The 20,791-nt window shown below is 43.2% G+C and overlaps 1 long non-coding RNA gene across 1 annotated transcript; it reads right to left on the bottom strand.

Annotated features, from left to right (window-relative positions):
- Positions 1-669: 669 nt before the first annotated feature.
- Positions 670-20,527, bottom strand: LOC136571431 (uncharacterized). The gene is made up of 3 exons (XR_010785702.1): positions 20,514-20,527; positions 3,811-4,035; positions 670-689 (listed from the first exon to the last, which is right to left on the bottom strand). It is a non-coding gene; the product is annotated as an uncharacterized lncRNA (long non-coding RNA).
- Between the last annotated feature and the right edge of the window lie 264 nt (positions 20,528-20,791).

Genomic DNA, 20,791 nt, shown 5'->3' with positions numbered 1-20,791 from the left:
CAGCTATGTCCAATAAGGATGGGTGCTATAAAAGAGTGGGTTAGCTGATTGAGAAGAGAGCTGGGGATTGTTGGCTGTGCTGTGACAAGGAAGGGTTAGGCAGGTGTGCAAGGGACAGGAAGGAGTCAGCTGGGCATGCAGAAGAAAGAGAAAAGGAGTTAGTGTTGTGAGGAGCTGCCCATGGGCACTCACAGAGAGAAGGTATGAAAGTTTTGCAGTAAGATAATAAACTGGCAATGACAGTCAGTTTCTATCCACCATTGATCGGTGCCAAGCACCCATGCCAACAATTGGTAGTCCGTACAGGGATGAGTCCTGACACCTTACCACCCTCACAGTTAAGAATTTCTTCCTAATATCAATGTATAAGTCTGAACTCATAATCAGTGACACTATATAGGGATTCAGAAAGAAGCAGAAATGCAAACTTCAGGGGCTTAACCTGTTAAGGACCACCAGGTACCAAGGCCTGCACTCACAGCTCTGCATGGCTAGCCAAGGAAGGACTGAAGATGTCACAGCATGAGAAGAACTCCTGGCCTGGGGACAACCCCCTGCTGCAAGGCAGCTCTGTCTTTGGAGAGACTTTGCACCCACCCTGTTGGAGATATGTCCACGTATCTGTGTCAGCTGAGGGAACAGACTGCTTCTCACAAAAAGCAATGAGTTGGGAAAGGGCTTGGTGAGGGCTGTAACAGAGAAAAAAAACAAAAAAAGAAATGTCAGGCTAGGGCTGCAAGGTTATATTGGTTCTGTATGTGGCAATTGTAAGGCTGCTGCTAGAATAGTGTATTGCCAAGGATGATGTTGGAGGGGGGAGATTCAAAGAAAGATCACAAAAGAGGATCCAGAATGAGGAAGGTATTCTTAGAACTGAGCTATTCAGCGTTTTTGAGGAAGGGTAAGAGATCTTACAATCTTTTAGATAGATATCTACACGTGAAAAAGTGCTGGTCTGGGGGTTACTTTTACAGGCATGAATTAATGGGAAAAAGGGAGGAGGAAAACTTTAATAGGGTGGCAGTCTGCTGTCAGCACTGTCTGAGGCTGCCCATTTGCTTTTTTTTAGTGATACAGGAGCTACACCCACAAATTTCCCCTTCCTCTCTGGGAAAGTGGAGCAGCTTCCCTGGCCTGGCTCTTCCATTCTGCAGACAGCAGGTTACAAGGATTCAGTAGCTAAAAGCTGAACTCTGCCAGATAAACTCAGATTTTAAATGGGACAGAATTTCCCTGAAATAAGGTAATTAAGAGCTGGAATGATTTGTCAGGGGAAATGCACAGGCTCCTAAAATGAAATTGTCTTTCGAAATAGGCTGTAATCCAGTTGGAGAGAATAGCTTTATGCCCTGTTTATGCAGAAGACCAGAGTGAAAAAATACAGGGGTTCCTTTCCCCTCTACAGTCTATGAAAAATGCACCTGATGTTTATAGACACTTCAGTTCCTGATCATGCTGACTTTGCGGTAGTGTGTGCTCCCAAGCTGACTTGAGGCAGGATGTGGTGCTGCTCTATTTGCTGCTTGTCAGATTTGACAGTTATAGGGAGGAGGGGAATGGATCACTTCAAAAACTAAAAATGTGTTTTCCTCTTTTCTAAAACCAATCCGTGTAGCAGCTAGTTAAAAAAAAAAAAAGGCAGAGAGGAAAATTATTTTAGTACAAAATTTTGTGCCTGTTTGGTAAAATTTTTAAAATAAATGTGTGGGTGTTGAGAAATTCTGCAGAAGAAAGAGGTCAGTCAGATCTCAATAACCCAGCTCTGGCAGTTTGCATTTCCTTTGGTTCCATCCCCTTCCATGTGGCATGTCTGAGCAAAGCCCAGAGTGCCAGTGGCTGTGCCTTGGCTGACATGGATGAGGGTGCACCCAGGAGGAATGGAACTGCCATCGTGTCCTCCACTTTCTTCTCTGATCCTGATGTCTGCTGGCTATGAAATGGTGCTGTAGCACTTCTGCTTTACACATACACTGGCCAAGCCTTAATATGCATTCAGAGCAAGCTGTTTTCCTTGGTCATGCCAGCTGCAATGCAGAGTAAAAGGAAAGGCAAATAGGCACTTAAATGGGCTTTGAAGCCCTCATTGCAATGCAGTGAGAATAAAAGCCTCTTTGCTGCCAAAAAAAAAAAAAAATCATTTTGCAGCAGTATAGAGGCTCTTTCTTCACTGTATCCTCAGCTTACACTCACACTTTTACTTATGTTCCTCCACAAATTGACACCAGTTAGAAGGTGACAGCTTGTGTTGTCTGGCGCTATTACATGGCTGGCCTGGGAGAGCATCCCACTCCTCCACTCTCCTAACCCGCCTTGATCACCTGCCTTCCAGTGTGGAGGTGGATATGACATGGAAGTGGCAGGACCTTCCTGCATCCCTCTGCTCAGCTGGAGCATGAGGCCAGGTGCTGATTGGGTCAGGGGCAGCAGTGGGAGCTGGCTGCAGGTTTCACTTTGCATAGGTGGGTTTTGGTCACAGTACTGCCAAAGGCTCTCTCAGCAGCTTTGGCCAGGCACTTCCATCCCTGAGCCTTTGCCTTTCTCCCCTCATCCTGCAAGCTTCTCAGGTCTGGGGGTCTCTTCCTGTGCAATGCACAGAATTACACCAAATAACAAATAAACAGTCTAGAACAATCCATGTTGCTCTATTCCTCCCCTGGCTGTACACATAGCTCCTCTACTACTTGATGTTTGTGCACCTAGTCAATCCAAGCAGGTTTCTGAGCACAGGACCACAGATGTTTACTCTAACCTGCCCTGCTGTGGCTGAGTGCTCCCCAGAGCTGCTTCCAGGCACAGTCTGGCAGTGAAGGCAGCAGGGTGGCCCTGGCTAGCAGGCAGCGTGCCCACAGCCACCTCCATCTGCCAGCCAGATGGTGAGCTGCCACAAACACGGGCTGTCCCACAGCAGGCAGTCCTGACTCACAGGGAAGTTTCTGGGCATGCTTCATTTTTGAACAGACATGTGTCCATGGTCAGCATGCCCCAAGTCCATTTAGCCCCAACACAGGCAGTGTCTGACTGCAGACTGTGCACAGCTGTGCCCTGACAGCAGGTCCAAAAGATGTAAACTGGTTTTTAGAACCAAGCTGGACTCAGCTTGTAGCCCAAAAGGAGTGGGAAGTAAAGCAGCATCATATCCATGTTATTGCTTTCATTTCTCAGCTGTTCCAGAGACTGGAGTTGTTTCTGACATAATTAGGGCTCTATGGCTCTGCCTACAGAGCTCGTGGTACAGTCCTTGTGAAAAAACCTTGACAGCAGCTATCCTCTATTGCTAGAAGATTTCTGCAATCATACCCTCGGCTTTTCCTTAATTTACTGAAGAGAATGGAATAAGAAAGTGGATTTTTATATTGCACAAAATATATGAGAGCACTGGGAGTAGCATCTCAAAAGCAATAGATTTTAACTTCATGGGCAATATTTGAATAACCAGCTGGACAAAAATCTGTATTTAAATAAGTATTCCCAAAGTCTATCAACTTTATACACTAGGCAGATTTTGCTTTTTGGTATTCTTATTACTCAGCTTTGTACCTGAGGCTGAGAAGCTAGGTGGAAAATATGAGGTAGTCCTAACTGCTATTTATGTAATTTTAAATTATGGAAAACATAAGCTTTTTCTGGAATAATGCTTGCACCACCTTTTTCCAAGCAGCTGCACAAAATCATTACACTTTCCAAAATTAATATGTTTTCTCGACTTTGGAAAAAAAGAATTTGCCCATATCAGCATTTTGTTTCAGTAACTTAAAATTATTATCTCCAAATGTCAGATTCTACGTGATGATTAATAGCAGGCAATTTTACCTCAAAACTGTCCAGGTTTTAGTGTAAAACTCTGTAGGTCTTAGTGGAGGACTTGAGTTCATAATGAAATCCAAAAATGCAGTTTTAATCATTTTGCATTCTCAAGCTGTCAGGACAGTTGAATGAGTTTCTCAGAAAAGCAAGCTCAGGTTTGGGAGATGAAAATCCAGCCACAAGATGGCATCTCGTTCTCACAGGAACAGCCAGCAATGGGCAGGAATATTCCTGAAAACAAAATGAAGCAGTGATAGGCATTTCAGTAAAACAAAACCATTTTGGATAGGACATTTGCTGATAGTGCTGCCCAGAATAGGGCTGGCATGAGAATGAAGTAAAATGTGGAGCAGAGGGTGTATCTTCTTCTCACCCCACCCAAACTGGGGCTGTGATCTAATGTTTTTAATTGCTGCAATTGAAATAGAAAAAAAAAAAAAAGTCTGAATCTACCATGAACATAATGCAGGCACTTTAGGGCTATTAAAGGGAAGATGGATCACTAAAACTGGTTTGAGAACCTTTTCAGTGTAAACTACTCCAAAAGACAGTCTGTGGCTAATGTTCTGAACAGGAAAATACTTCATCACTCTCAGGGATGAGACAACTCTTTCCTATAATTCTTTTTTTCCAGTACATGCATAATATCTGTAGTATGTCTGCAGTTATCAAAGAGTGATGAGACACAAAATAAAGCTATGGGCTAAGCTGAGAGCTACTTTAGTAATATTCCACAGGGAAAATGTGACTGGCTCTGGAATTGATATAGTATGAAAGCTAAATTTAAAAATACACACATTTTAGCTGACACTGCAGTTTAAAACAGAAGGCTCTAGAACATAAATGTCTTTTATTTCTTATGTGTTCTAATAAGTTGAACCTTTACAGTCTCAAAGCACCGTATTAATTAAAGACATGAGTGTGGGTCCTCTCTGGCCTCAGACATTTGTTTTTCCCTGAGTAACACCACACACCTCTGCACTAGAAGCAGTACCCCAGGGACCCCAGTGCCTTGGGCAACCCCAAGAGCAGAGGGACAGAAAAGGCAGCAAGGTTCACTTCCAGACTGCCCTCTGCTTTATGGCAGCAGCAGCACATCCACCACCATCTGCTTTCAGCTAGGGTTCGAACAGGAGCCATAGGATGAGGGGCATGGCAGGGAAGAAGGAGTTGCCTGCTTAGCCAGAAGCTGCCTGAAATCTCCCTCTTGGCCTGGGTCATGCCTCTGTGTGCTGGTGGTGGATGAGGTTACAGGCAGCCCCAAGAGCAGGAGAGTGGGACCAAGTGGACAGAAAGCAGATGAGCTGAAGGGTGAATAGAGCGGCCTGTGATATCCCCAAAACCAGCAGCCTATTTGAGCAAGAGAGTGCCTTGTAAATGATGGTCCTTCCAAAGGCTGCTCCTCTAAGGGTGCATGTATGTGAGACCTTGCTCAGACACCCTGCTCTACTTGCTGCTGCTGTTCTGCTTGCTCTGAAGTGAAATATCTTGTAAATGCGCTGTAAATCATAATCTAAGACAATACTCCATCTGTCTGAAACTGCAGTGAGCATTTCAAGAGTCAGGCTGCTGTCATCTGTATTGGATTGACACCACCTCTGCACAAAATTTTACATGGGCCCTCTAATGACCATGAGAGGTCATGAACACCCCCCACCAGTGGCTCATCAGACAGACAGCACCATGCTCCTCAGGAAAATACTGAGGCTTCAGCTCACCTGCTCAACCGTGAATATTGACTGCTGGAGTACCTTTGTCCTATTGAAGGCTTTCACTAATACATTGGACAAGTATCCTCTGCAATTAGCAACTGAAATCCAAGAAAAAAAAGCACAGCTCTCTTCAGCTGTGGCTTGGAGAAATGCCTTATCAAAGTTCTCCCAAGGTCTGCCCTTTTTGTATCTGTGTAAGAGACAAAACATTAGGTGAATGATTGTGTATTATTCCCATGTTTATTAATGGGAGGAAACACTTTCCAAAGCTTTGCCTGTTATTGAATAGAAAGACCCATGCAATAAAAAAAATAAAAACAGTTATGACAAGAGCTCAGGAAAATATCAGGGAAAATATAATTGAAATTGTCCTTTTTTTCCCACATTGAATTCTGTCTCATTTTTATCTAGCCTGTTTAAAAATGGATCTGTTCTGTTTGCAGTGGGAAAACAATAGCATAGACAATTTACTCAGAACAATCACTTATTTGAGATGTTATAGTCAGAGAGATCCAACAAAACCTGTGTCATTACGGAAGCTCGTGAATGCTATTACACATCTGCACACACAAAATGTGACGTTCCTGACACTCCACTGCCATCTGAATAGATGAAAAAATACTCTAGGACACACTTCGGGGCTGAGAGCATCTTGCAAGAGCTTCCATGATTTAAAACATTGAATCAAAGGGGTTTTTTAAAATTAATTATGAAAATTGTACTCAGAATTATTAATATTTTGTTTCTAGTACTGTGGCTTAATTTCAGCTTTCTCATCAGCATTGCTTTTCCCCAGGAGAGCTATGTTCCATCTTGTGCTGCACCAAAGCCCTGACACTTGGAGAAAAGCCCACACTGAATGCCAATATGCTGGCAGAGCTCCCCAGAACTGAATCTTGCTCAGGTAGACATGACTGCTTTGCCTACGTTACCATGAATCTGAACTTCCCAAGTCAGAGAGGAAGCAAAAAATTAGTCAGATTTGAGATTTTTGCACATGGTCTTGCCAGCAGCTCCTCCATTTACTAACACTTGAGAGCTGGGACTTCACAATAAAACTGTTTAGCCCTGAAGACTACCCCTGCTTTCACCTCTGTTACCAAACCTGGGAGCACACTGGCGCTCTGGTGCCTGAACCAGTGATGAACTGGTGTCTCTCCTCCACTCTGGCTCCCATGGACAGAATGTTCTGATGAGAGCTGCAATGTATCTGCAGGTAAATACAGGTGCAACTTCAGCTTCAATAGCTTACATGGAATGTTCTCCCAGAGGTTCAATATGAGCCCATGTTCTAAAAGACATGTCACATACATAGAATAGAATACATGCAGGCTTTTCAGATTCTAAAATTATTGGATCTTTGCTAAGGTTATCCAAATAATTCAGAGAGATATATTAAATAACAAATGAAACAGGTACTTTCCTGACTTAGTATGTCTTCAAGTTTGAACCGGATCATCTAAGATATTCACACAAGTCTCATAGTTCCCTTTCTGACCATTATGCTTCTTTTGCCATTGAACATCAGCCTTCCTGACATGGTGAGTCCTGAGGTTAAAAGATCTGCCTGTTCATCACAACTCCTGCCAAAAGAGACCTCTTGACTCTCCCTTCATCCCCAAACTCCTCATGTGGCTCCACATGCTGCAATATTCTGTAGAGTTGTGATGAGCACACAACCAACACCATGTACAATGAGAACTGCCAGGGCCCAATGCAGTCAAACACCCAGGATCTACCCTGAGTCAGGGTTAGGTCTGATTTGGCAGCTGTCAGAGGTGAGGGAAGGGAAGGGAAGGGAAGGGAGGGGAGGGGAGGGGAGGGGAGGGGAGGGGAGGGGAGGGGAGGGAAGGGAAGGGAAGGGAAGGGAAGGGAAGGGAAGGGAAGGGAAGGGAAGGGAAGGGAAGGGAAGGGAAGGGAAGGGAAGGGAAGGGAAGGGAAGGGAAGGGAAGGGAAGGGAAGGGAAGGGAAGGGGAGGGGAGGGGAGGGGAGGGGAGGGAAGGGGAGGGAAGGGGAGGGAAGGGGAGGGATGCAATGCACAGTACAACCTTGGCAATTCTGCCTTTGTAACTCCACATTTCATACCATTATCACATCAGTAGTTACAGATTATATTATCTCAGAAGTCACAGACCAGAAGACCACCTTTCCTCACCATGGCAGTAGCCTGTCAACATATACTTATTTAACAGGGCTTCACATTCTCACCTAAAAAGTCACCTTCCATATACATTTTCCCTCACAGATGTTTTATCCATACACTTCTTCCTAGAGAGAGCTTGTATTTTCCCTTCCTTATGCATCAATTTATTTGTGGTACAAGACTTGCAAAGTTTTTAATATTTGTTCTGTTTTTACATGGTTCATAAGCACATTATTGTGACACAGAATAATTGTTTCAGTTCCAAATGTGTACAGCGTGGGGACAGATCATGGACACAGATGCATCTCAGAAATATACCAGAGACTGGCAACATTTACTGTGGGGTTAGCAAGAAAATTTTCTATTTACAATAGATCCTTTCTAACTTGGCTGCAAAATTTATTATAAGAATGGGATTTAGGAGATGGTAAAAATGCTATTGTTATGATCAAAGAACATCTTTAAGCCTTACAGTGCTTGAGGACTGCTCTGGTTCCATAATGAATAGATCTAATCAATTAGTAAAATCAGTAATATTTCTTCAAAAGGATGTAAGGAACCCTTACCAAATAACAAATGCAAATTGGTGGCATCAGACTGTACTACAGATCAATTGGCCTATAATCTTCTCCCTACGGAACAGGGAAAGGGAGCACCACACTGCCAATAACAGAAATATTAATCCAATGCTGAGGCTGCTTTGCCATATCCACAACATACAGTTAAAGAGATCAAATGATATCAGAAGACCAATTTAGAGGAAAAGAAGAGAACTCTCTGTTTCACATCCAGCTGCCACTCCTATGAACTTCATTTCAGTGTTCAGAATGCAGTTTTCAATCTAAGGTGCAGGTGTTGCACCAAAGTGGTGGTGAGGATGTCCTGTACGATGCCCAAGGGATGGAAGCATGGACAGCTAACCCTGTGCAGACTTCTGCACTCACAAAACCAGCATGGATCTGTTGAACACCACTGGATACAAAAGGAAGAAGGAGATCATGAAGCCTAGTGCTCTCATATCTGAAAGCAAAGTATGAAAATATTTCATTGAAACCCTGATTTAGCCTGTAAGCATCCAGACTGTATTTGCACAGTGCCTAACACACCAGGTTTTGGAAGGTCTACGGACCAGAAAATAACACTGTTTTTTTCCTAGGTAGGATTTAAATAAGCATAATAGAACTACTTTAGCAAATTTATTTATTTATTTATTTATTTATTTATTTATTTACTCAGCATCAATGTGCTGGGTATCTTCCTTGACTAAATTAAAATGACCTAATATGTTTCAGATGACTCTGTGGGCCTTAAAAGAGCATTATCATGTGACCATATTATTTAAGCATTTTTCAGGCACAATTAAGAAAACAGTGATTGGAAAAGTATCCCAATTGGGACAGATAACATTTATATGGTGTGTGGGCTGATGGGAGATTTAAAAGTGCTGTTTGTTACGCTACAGACAGTTATGAAACAAATGATCTGGCTCTAACATAAACTGTTAAACTGAAAATATGCCAGAGGGAGACAGCTGCCAGTACATTAAGAAGCCATTTTCTCAGACAACAAAGACTTAAACCAATCATTTTATAAACATATTTCTTTCCCCAACCAGATTTTGGTGATTCTAATGATTTGTCTACTGCACGGAGAAATAAAGTAAGCTTTTGCTCATATGATTTGTCAGGAATTTCTGATTCGGAAGAACAGATGGTGCTAAAAAACTGAACAAGGATAACAGAATTATCAGGCTTTCAACTACAAAATCCATTATTTCCATACACATTTAAAATAGAAGCAATGCATATCACAAGCCTCTGACCACAGACAATCCACAGTTTGCATTTACATGGGAACAGTTTCTAGTGTTGAAGATCAAAGTTTGGAGTAATGTTTTCTGGATTTGTGACAAAGATTTTGAATTATAAATTAAAGACATGGCCAAACTTGCCATTGGTGCAAATCTGGACATCCCTATTAAATTGCTGAATGTAGGGATTTACACAGCATAAGGACTCAATGCCACACTTTCTAAACAATCTATACCATATTTCATGCTGACCCAGGTTACTGCCTGGACAAGTCTTAGGGAAGTTGGGTATTGAGGCAAAGGTCAGAGCACTGTCTTTTCCCAAAAAAAATTTAGTACTTTCAAAGCATCACCCAAACAATTTTACATCACAGTACTGAGAGTGGCAGGTGGCAGCCATGCACAGACACAATCTGTTAAAGCAATAATAATGATCACCACTCAGCATCCCTCTCTCTCCAGAAGTGGCAACACTAATGAAAATGTAATCTGATCTATTTTAAATATGTCATTACCAGGAATTTCTAAGACAAGTCTAACAGCACTGTCTGCACCCACTAGCAGCAAGGCCCACAGCTCCTGTTTCCTAAGAGATGGCAAGGCACTGGCTCCACTCTGCAGCAAAGGGAGAAAAGGGCAACCACATTAGTCTGCCTGCCTGGTGTCTGGTGAATCTGCCTTTTCTGGTATGGACCCTGCATGCCTGGCTCTGTCTGGTTCCAGAGGCACCTGCCCTGTGTGTGTGGGAGAATGTCTGTGGAATGTCCAGGAATCAAGAGTGTCCCAAACCCCAAAATTCACCCTGAATCTCAAAGCTCACCCTGAGCCCCAGTCAGGCACAGCCTCTCAGCACAGTGGCATCCCTGGCATCCCTCCCCTGGCCAGGTGCTGCTCATCCCAGCTGAGCAGGATGATTCAGCACTCAGTAGAAGGTAAGCAGAGACATTGCCAAAGTCTCCAAAGCATTGATGTCTACACTGGAGAGTTATTCAGGGCTCCCAGCCAGTTTCCAGCCTGCACACTTCCATCGTCCCCTCCTCAGTCTGGCACTGCTTTAAGACCCAAAACTAACCTAGTGTCTGTGTGTTTCTAGGACTGGGTGGATCTGCAGGGAGGGTTCAGGCAAGCCAGTGTCAGCAGTCCTGCATCCCTGACCCACAGCCCTGTCATTCCCAGGCATGCCAGGGCTCCCATGGGTGGCACAATGGCAGGTCCTGGCACACAGAGAGCTACTGGCTCAATGCTCCAGTACACATAAATGGGTACAGCAATAGCGAGTCAATGGGAGCATCTGTCATGCTCTGACATGGAAATGTTCCCACGCTGGGCTAATGTGTAAGCTCAGAGCTCCTCAACGCTGAGGGGGGACCTCAGCAATGCGTGCAGTGGGCAAGCATCAGATCTAAGCATGCACACCTTGGTCTTAAATGAAACTTCTTGTGGAACATGCCAAGTCACACAGAAAGGATCTTTTAAAGCACATCACTCCTAATTTAGGAAATTTTCTCATAAAAATTGTTTTGAGCACATATATAAAAGAGATAGAAAAGATAGAAAAGGAATAAAAGCCCTTTTATTCTCAGCATTTCAGTAATTTCAACCTAATCAATTAAATCAGCATAAACTACAACCATTTCCAGTTCAGATGCCACCTGGTTTGCATGATGTTGTACATTGTCACTGTGGATAGAATTTTCTCAGGAAGGAACCCATTTCCCAGGAAATGAGTGCAAATGTACATTCAATAACACTTTCTCAGACACTGATGGGAGCACACACTTTGAGCTCTTGCTGAGCATGGGTTTCTGATGCCAGGCAGCCCCTGAGGCCAAGTCAGTGAAATGATGGTGGTACACTCTGCTCTGAGCCATCTGCAGTGACATTCTCCTCAACCAGCGACTACTCTTGTCCTTACCACTTTCTAGAAAAGAAACAGGAAAGTCAGATTCACAATAAATGTTTACAAACAAGCATTCCTGTTTCCATTTTTAAATCACTGTTTACTCATACTGTCCTTCCTTTTTATGGTGATAAAATTAATGTTTTCTTCTACCTACACTGGCATCACAAGTAGTTTCATCTAGCTGCCTATGAAGAGATAATCTTTATTCTTGAATTTGTGAACAAATTAGGTATCTAAGAGAGACCAGCCCAGCTCTCTCTTTCATTAGGAGGTATACAAACTGTACATTCTATATTCTATATGACAATTCTAAATGCAGTATTCTTAAGTATGAGGCCTTCTTTGGGGGAGATTAAACGGAGACCCTAATTTCCATCTCTTTTCTTCAGACAGTATTTTTTAACCAATATATAGACACCAATACCCAACCACGGACACCCATTTGAGTCTGAGCCACCTTCACCTGTCAGCCACCACCTCATCAAAGCCACCTCGGCAGTTGAATGAAAATGAAGGTAATGTGGGGAAAGAGCAGACTAGCTCAGTTCATCTGCTAAATGTGGTCTCTTAAAAAGAAAGTGGTGAGGTAAGTGACACCTAACTAGCACCTAAGGTAGTGTCTGCATCTGTAGTCTCTACAAGCTGTAATAACCCAGGTACACTGTGTACATAGGAGAGTGAGAAATCTTCTGAAAACTGCTGTGCACAGAAGTATCTCTCAAAGCAGGCAGCTGTGATGGAGAAACCACTGATCTACAGCTTTGGACAACCATGCTGCTCTCCTGCTTTTGCACTATTTCCTTTTCCAGCTACTTAGCTGTGATGAATTGTAATGGGAGCCATTCTGGGTAATGCAAGTGAGAGTGGGCTGAAGCAGGCAAGCTGCTCCATAAATTGGGCTGTTTGTTACAGCTTTTAAGTTGCTTAAACAGCCACACTGATGAAATGTTGGTAACCATCTGCTACAAACATTTGTAAATAAATATAAACCAACCTAAATATTTCCTGGCTTGTTGCTCTGTTTCAGGCATGGGTCTCTTGTCTGAGGAACCTTTTAAAATTTACCTGTAGTTTATGTACAGGCCTAATTTTTTCAGACTGTTTAGCTACCTGGGAGGGATTTCACTACACTGTTTTTTGGTACCCCTCTATGCAAATTACTCATGACTGAATGGAGAGGAAAGATGCTTAATTCTGAAGGCAATGATGATGATGATTATTATTGACATCATTTATCAGTGTCAAAGCAAACTGTTAAACTTTGAATTCTTCATGGAAGACTGGTTAGAGAAATTAATTTTAAGCTTTCTTTACATAATTTTTTTTCTTTTAATCTGAGCAAGTGGAATCTCCTTACAAAAGGAAGAAATTTTAAAGCATTTAGGAGCCCCATCCAAAGCTCAGCCGTGTTTGGCTCTACAGAAAGGAGGGACAGAATTTTGAAAGTCTGAATCTTTAGCTTCAGCCTTACATGAGGGTCAACTGTGTTATACACAACACTCCTCATTTCAATGCATCCTATTCAATACTTCCTCTCTGGCTTGTGATCACATAATATCTCTTTTGTTTCCATAACAGATGCTTAATGGGAAAAATATTATTATGAAAACTGTACTAGAAATCAGCTACTGGATACTTCTTCAAGCATCTACCACAAAAAATGTTACTTGTTGACCGTGACTATGATTTTGCAACAGACTGCCCCAAGGAAACAAATGCTGCTCACTCTCAGTTCCACTTTCCTTTCTGACACCTTTGTCTCTGCAACAAAAACTGCCTCCAAGCTAAGAATGCTCTAAGCAAAATCCTCAATTTGGGGAGAGTGTTTAAAATATGATGAAGAAAGGAAAGGGCTTCTTGAAAGCTAGATTTTTCTGCTAGGGTATAACTTTCTGGCAAGGGGTAGTTAAGGTTTACAACATAATTTTACAACTCCTCCAATACAACAAGGACTGTGCTCGTTTTAGACAACTTTTCTCTTTTATTGATGACCTACATTGAGTTATCTCTTATGTGAACAAGACTTCTAAATCAACTGGTCAGATGTAATGTAGTAGAAATATCTTTCCATGTTTTAAAAAAAAAGTTCAATTATTCCTTTTCCTCTAGAGAACTAGATCAAATATGAACATAGCTGTATTATTTTGCACAAACCAGTGATCTTTTTATTTCTTTTTTGCTTCCACATGATTGCAATGCTTCTGAAAGCTGCCAGGATGCATTAAAATAATTCATGAATTTATAATAAGGGCCTTGGGTTCCACACTGCAAGTATTTTGCAGTAGAAAGGATACACTGCCAAAGGATTCATCCTTGTTAATAGCATGCTCTCTACTTGTGAAACATTGGCCTTTCAGACTTGAGCAAATAATTGAATGTCCTTTTGGCTCTGTTCCACTAATGACCCTCTGGAATAGCACAGAATCCTAAATTCAGAGAGTAAATGGGGTCCCTTCTTACTGGTCTTCTAAGTGTATTTGATATCCTGCGGTATTAAATAAATCATGATTAAAAAAAAGAGTAAGGCTTGCACGTGAACAAAATGTTCAGGGGGGTAGGAGGAGCTACTTGTTTCTTTTACAGTGATTTGAAAAAAAAAAATTAAGATTGGCATTAATGGTGTTGAGAGTGGAAGTGTGTGTGTGTGAGAAAGTACCGGAAGAAGCAGGTGGATGTGTTAAAAAGTTATGTTGACAGAGAGGAAGAACAAACTGACCTAAAGATAAGGTATCAAACAAGACAAAGAACAAGTCCAGGGCAAAAAAATACACAAAGGCAACACACATTGATGAAATTCATTGATTTGTGAAAAGTGAAACAAAATAGTGAGGCAAAGCATCCCAAACACCACTCCCTCCCAGAGAATATAAAAAGTTCAAAATCAGTTCACTTGCCAACCAAGAAACCCAGAGGCACAATGAGACAGCATCCTTATTTTCTGTATGATCCCACACATGATCTTGGCCAGACCAATTAAACACACACATTTTGGTATTTCCCAGCATGTGGGTGTGAAAGCATAAAAAGAAACGGTCAACAGTTCAAAGAGATTTTGTTTATAAAATCACATTCCCATTCCATGAGACACTATGAGCCTTATCACACTCATTTGATAGGCACTCTAGTTCTTCAAAATCTGTCAAAACCTCGAGTTCCCAGGTAAATGATGCACATATCCCCCTGGCAGAGAAGTTTGCTGTCACTGCTGTTCTGCAGCTTTGTGGAAGACTGAGGGTTGCACTGCAAAGATTGGCTTCACAAAGCCATGGCAATAGAGGTGGTCTAGGCAGCTTGAACAAGAACTCACATGGATAAAATTGTCACAAGTGGACACAGCCAGCACAATATCTATGCATCATTTAAATTCTTCTCGAGCCTTTAAAACTAGAGAGTAAATGGATTACAGGCTTTGACTATCCCAGTTTCATCATCTTAAAACACTTCAACCAAAGAAGAAAATAGCAGTAAATGACGACCTTATGTATTGTGTGATCCCTTTATGGAAGTAGCAGAACATCCAGTATATTTTCTTTAAAGCAATAGAGGAAGTTATACTGAGTCTTCCAGAATGACTTGAAATGAAAGCTTAGTGTAATACTGTAGAATCAGTGTGGAAGTTTGGGAGATTTATGAGTTTGACTATAACATGAAAAATTCTGATTTCAGGTTGCCACCTCAGAGTCAGAGCAGTTTCCAAGTTTTCATGAAAAGTTTCTACATGCTGAAAATTAAGACACTTGCTGTGGAAGTCCATATATCGTGGCTATGCAAATCAATGTGCCAGTCTGGGAAAGTCAGACATTGGAAACTGGATTATCTCCTTGGTGCAAAAGGCAATGCCTCCCGAGGTATGTTAGATCAGTCTCCATACACAGACCAAGAGGCCTTACAGGATCACCAGTTGGGCCTGTCCCAAAGCAAGGACAGAAGTGGACACAGATGCCTAAATGAGGACTTCAGTGGATTTTGGATGACCAAACTACATACCAGAAAACCTGTTGCAGTGTCTTCCTCGGAATGTCGGACTTCCCCAGTGTCCTATCCAAAGTCATGCCCCAGTATATTAAAAAAAAAAATCTTCATCCTGGGAAATATTGAGTAGTTCTGCACAAGCCTGTCCAGATACTCCTTCATATAAGGGATGGATACAGCGAACACATTAACCTGCCGCATCAGCCACTTGAGAAACTGCAGTGGCAGCAGCACCTGCTTTCTTAGGATTGCCAAGGCAGGAGCAAGATATACGTGAGGTGTGGTATCGAACAACTCTTTAAAGTATTGATGCAGTCTCAGAAATGTCAGCCTCCTCTCCTTTCCCCTCTCTATTCCTCTCAGCCACTTTCTTGTGAGGCTAAAAATTCAGGTTTCCTCACACACTTCCTTCAGAAACTGATCAGTTCTTTGCTGCAGTATGGCAGAGTTTGTAGCAGTGGAGCAGGAGGAAGCATTAGCAGTCATAACTTCTTCATAAATGTCTGCAGTACAGCTATTTTCTTCACTTTTGGGGCCTCTGAGCACTACTCCACTATAAACATGGATAAGCAGAAGATAAGAACATGACCTAAATAAGAGAGAAATCTGCTGCTCACTAACACAGCCAGTGCTGCCAGCTGGTTTGTGCGCGTCCTATTCAAATGGCTCCTGTGTCTTGCACCAAGCTGAGGCTAATAAATATGGTAGCTAAGAGGAAGCCCTCACTGACTGGAATCTACCATACTCCCTTTCCTCATTTCTACATATGCAGATACTTTCAAAAGCAAATTTTTATTTTCCAAAGCAAAGGACACGTTTAAGGCATGGTTTAGACTGTAATTCTTATAACCAGGCTGCACATTTCAGCTTCAAACTATTCCTTCAGCTCTGAAAAGTCAGCTTCAGGGATAAACCTCCATGAGGATCATTTGGAGCTGTGCCTGTCACACATGTGACCTGGCATCTGTGTTCCTGGGAGCCATATGTGTCTGTTGAAAACCAACTGTGTTTAAAAGAAGAAGACAGGCAAACTGGTAACCCCTACAAAGAAAAGACAGAGGAGTAAGGACACCAGCCACGATCTGATAATTTAATAGCACCTAGCAATCAGGCTACTAGATTGCACTTAATAGTATTTCATCAAGAGGGATTGCTCACTGAAAAAAAAAATAGAAAAAGGAGCAGAGCAATGAAAACTGTCCTTTGTGGTCTCATTTATACTTCCATTGGTTCCACTGGGATTAGTGTTCTGCATGAATCATAATGGGACACTGATTGCTTGGCCAATACTCAGACAGCACATCAGGGAGGGAAGGGAACTGCATATAGGAACGTAACATCCTGTTTGGAGGCTTAAGAGGCAAAAATCCAGCAGCAATCACTTCCAAGGGTAGTAACTCAGTTCTTATTGCCTTCATAATGACTCCACAGTTATTCAGTCGATGAAAATGTAGCCTGATATTGAGCATCAAGAAGATAAATTATCAGTAAAGCGAGTCACTCACACGCCCTACTTCAGTAGAGGACTGCAAAAACACAGCATGTACTCTTAAAGTATGTTGCCCTCCTCTGTAAGGTGCTGAGATGGCTGAAAAGGAGGCAGGAGCAAACCCTTTCTTTACAAAATACTGGGTGAAGAAGAAAAAAAAGTTGTTACAATTTAGTAAGCAGATTTTCCATTGCAATTATTGAATAGTTCATGTTATAAAGTTCATGTTACCCATCATTTTGGCTGAGAGTGAAAACACAACAAAATTATTTTATGAGCTTCAGATTTGGCAATAACAACATGGATGAAATGCCAAATGCCAGGAGGTTATGGCATTAATTTTTGTATAAGACCCACTATTACAGACAAAACAACTATAGTCTAATTAAATAAAAGCAAACAAACAAACAAATCCACCAAAATTGACATAAACCATAGCAGTCAAACCCAAGCAAATTTAATCTTGTTTGATGTAAGCTTCCTTCCTGCCTCTCTCCCCAGCTCCAGGCTGTTCTCTTCTGTGTCTCAAGTCATGCTGGAAATAACTTACAAAGCAAACTCTTGGCTGAAGACCCCAAATGTCTTATGGTCAATGAACATATCCCCCGAAGACTTGCCTTACATCTAAAATGGAATACAAAGGATTCTCCAACTATACGAAAGATTCTCCAACTACAGCAGCTAAAAAAAAAATCCATCCAAAAGAAACCAGGGGATTATTATCAGGCTGGATATAAGACAATGAACAAAAGCTAATGAACAGAAGACTCACTGTGTCATGCTAAAATTAGACTGCATTGACACTTGCACTGTCACGGGTTTGTGGAATACTCAAAGGCATATTATTGTTGTAAGCATCATATATATCTTTATCAATTTGATAATTAGAGCTAATTCAGTACATTTCTAGTTCAATGGGTAAGTGACAGGATAATCTCATAGAGGAAAAAATGATGGAGTTGGTATTAAGAGGCAGACTTAATGCAACTTTTAACACTGAAAAAAAAATGTGAACAGCAAGTCTTCTGAAGTTCCTGAAAGAAACAGCAGGAACAGAAGGGACAGCATTACCTCTGTCACTGTCCCCCAACACAGGTGCTCAGTCCTGAAGCCAACTCCCTCAGTCACCTGTACAGCCAAAACCAGCCTTGTTGGCAATAGGAGATGCACCAAAGTGCCAGAACAGGAAAAGAGATGGGAACACAGAGGTGGGAATGGAAGGAGAGGGTGGGAGAAGTTGGTGTTTAGATGACGTGAAACTGACATGGAATAACACCTTAAACTGTTTAAAATAAGCAGGGACATTTTGAGAGAAATAAGGAATGATCATATGAGTGGCAATCCCAGCAGGCTTGAGAACATTGCATTCTCTGTCTGAGATAGGGACGAGGAGGCAGGACAGGCTGTGGAAGACAGAAAGCTTCTGCCAAGTTGCACCTGGCTAGAGTTTCGACCAGTGCTTCCACCAGTGCATGTAGCACAGGTCTCACATGCCTATCACAGCACCCAAAACTGTGTATAGCAGAGTCCTTCTGCCCAGATGGAATGAAGAAACTCCAGGCTACAATCTGAAGAAATCCAGCCAAGTAAAAGAGAGAAGGGAGAAAAGTAGTGGAACAATTGCCCTTGTATCACTGTATGAAACTATACACTGTAAATGAGCAGTAAAATCTGGAAAAAAAAAAGGAAGAAAAAAGGAAAAACAGGACTGAAAAACAAAGAAAAGAATCTGAAGCTGAAGCTTCAAGACATTATGCGGCAAAAACATAGGCATTTCTTGAACTATCTGGGTAGTTTGATTTCAATCAACTATGTGTTTGCAAAATGTGTAGTTTGATCCATATGCAGAAATATTTCACTGAGCTGGGAAGTGACAAATGATAACACAGGTGTAACTCCTTCAGAAATTCATTTTGGAGCTCCCATTACCATAACAATGCTAATAAACTGGAAATTGCACAGATGAAGAGAAATAAAAGTTGGTTGCCGGCTTAAATTATGATTGAGAAGTCTCAAAGCCCCTGAAGGGTACATGCACTCAGAGAATCATCAAATACACGATGCTGAATTCAAAGATGAGCAAAGTGCTGATTAGGAAAGAGATTGTTTATGAAAGTTTTCTGAAAAACAGGGTATTTTAGACCATGGAATAACCTCACAGGAAGGAAGCAGAACTGTAAAGCCTGGCAACTGCTGAGGACAAAGTGACAGCCTGGTGTAAGGGCAAGAGTCTCTGAGGTAACAGATCCATGCACAACTGTTCCTGTGCTTGATGAAAGGCAGGTTAACATGAGAACGGGACAGCTGCTCAACGAACATTAAATGTGACAGGAACAAGCCCCTACAACAGCAGCTCTCATTTTCTACATGACCTCTAATACTGCAATTGCCTGATCCATTCAGCTTGGTTTCACATACGCCTCCTTGTCCTCATGCCACTTCACTCTTACAATTATAACCTCTTCTATAAAAACAGGAATACATCTGCAGTTTTCCTCAAGTACAATTGACTATAGCATTCCTTGAAACGTCAGAAAATTGGCTTTCCTTTCAGACCATGCACATTTTTACACAAAAGCATTTCCAGCCCCAGTTTCTGCTGCCTTAGCCGTTTCGTAGCCAGAAGAATGGGTGCTTATTTAAAGTGTCAATAATAGAAAGTAATAAGAGCGTGACACATCCTGAGGCACTGCGAGCTGCTCCTGAGGGAGAGCTGCTTTGGGAGCACGACCCTTTCCCGGGTTCTGTCGGTCACTGTCACACCATTCTCGGATCAGCTCGGTCAGAGCACTGCTGTTCATTTACTGCTGGGAGTGGTGGTGAGCAGCGACGATGCTGAGAGCTTTAGGTGCTCGAAACATTGTTTTTACAATAAGGGGCTCCGACTTCGGCTTGCAGACACATCGCTCTGTTTCTTCCAGCTAACTAATCAGTTTTCAGCCCACCTCCATTAGAATTTTAGCACCAATCCAATCCACAACAAAACCAAAACCGGCCAACCAACCAAACCCTCAAACGGAGCTGTTTCAGCACGCAAAGCCTCTGTAGACACATATGAATAATTTTAAAGCCAAGCACTAATGAAACACAACACCGCTAAAGCCCTGTCGGCGGCTGGTCCTGCCAATCTAATCGCAGCTCGCAATCAAGGTGACTTTAGGGGAAAAACTTCCCCTTGCAGGAACAATCCCCTCACAGGGTCGGTCCCCTCAGAAGGACAATCCCCACACAGGGTCGGTCCCCTCAGAAGGACAGTCCCCACACAGGGTCGGTCCCCTCAGAAGGACGGTCCCTTCAGAAGGACAATCGCTCGCTCCCCTCACTCGCTCGCTCCCCTCACAGGCAGCCCCACCATTCCCGTCCAGCGCGCGCCGCCTCAGCCTCCGCCCCCCGGGCCCGCACGTGCTGGAAGCAAACACGGCGCAGCGCATGCGCGGCTGGCCGCCCCTCCTTTACCACCCCCTCCACCCCCCCCCGGCTCAGGGCTGGCGGGGCCGGGGGAGGAGCCTCAGTCTCCGGGCGCCTGATTGACTGATGTCATTTCCCCGGCTCCGTGCCGCGCCCGTCCATTGGCTGCTCTCGGACCGCTATCTGCACCGCGCCGCCTGGTTGGCTGTTGCCGCGCCGGCCGTTGCCTTATCGCAATTCGGGCCACGCGGATTAGGGCATCTAAACCCCACCTCTTGCTCCAGCCCCTCCTGCCGCCAACACCAGCACCGCCTTCCCCGCTTTTCACGCCTCTCATTGGTCCAGAACGGCTTCGCTCCTCCCTCCCGCCCGCGCGCTGAGCTCTCCGATTGGGTGACAGCCGAGCTCTCCCCGCTCCCCCCTCCGCGGCCGCTGATAAAGTTTTGTCCGGAGGCGCTCGGGCCACGCCCCCTCCGTCCCGGCCCCGCCCCCCCGCGGTCCCGGTCCCGCCCCTGACCTGCCCGAGGGGGGGCGGCCGTTGAGGCGCGCG

The sequence above is a fragment of the Molothrus aeneus genome, chromosome 2 (assembly GCF_037042795.1).
Source record: "Molothrus aeneus isolate 106 chromosome 2, BPBGC_Maene_1.0, whole genome shotgun sequence".
NCBI classification, from domain to species: domain Eukaryota; kingdom Metazoa; phylum Chordata; class Aves; order Passeriformes; family Icteridae; genus Molothrus; species Molothrus aeneus.
The sequence above is the reverse complement of the archived record's forward strand: the minus strand, read 5'-3'. Positions and strand labels throughout refer to the sequence as shown.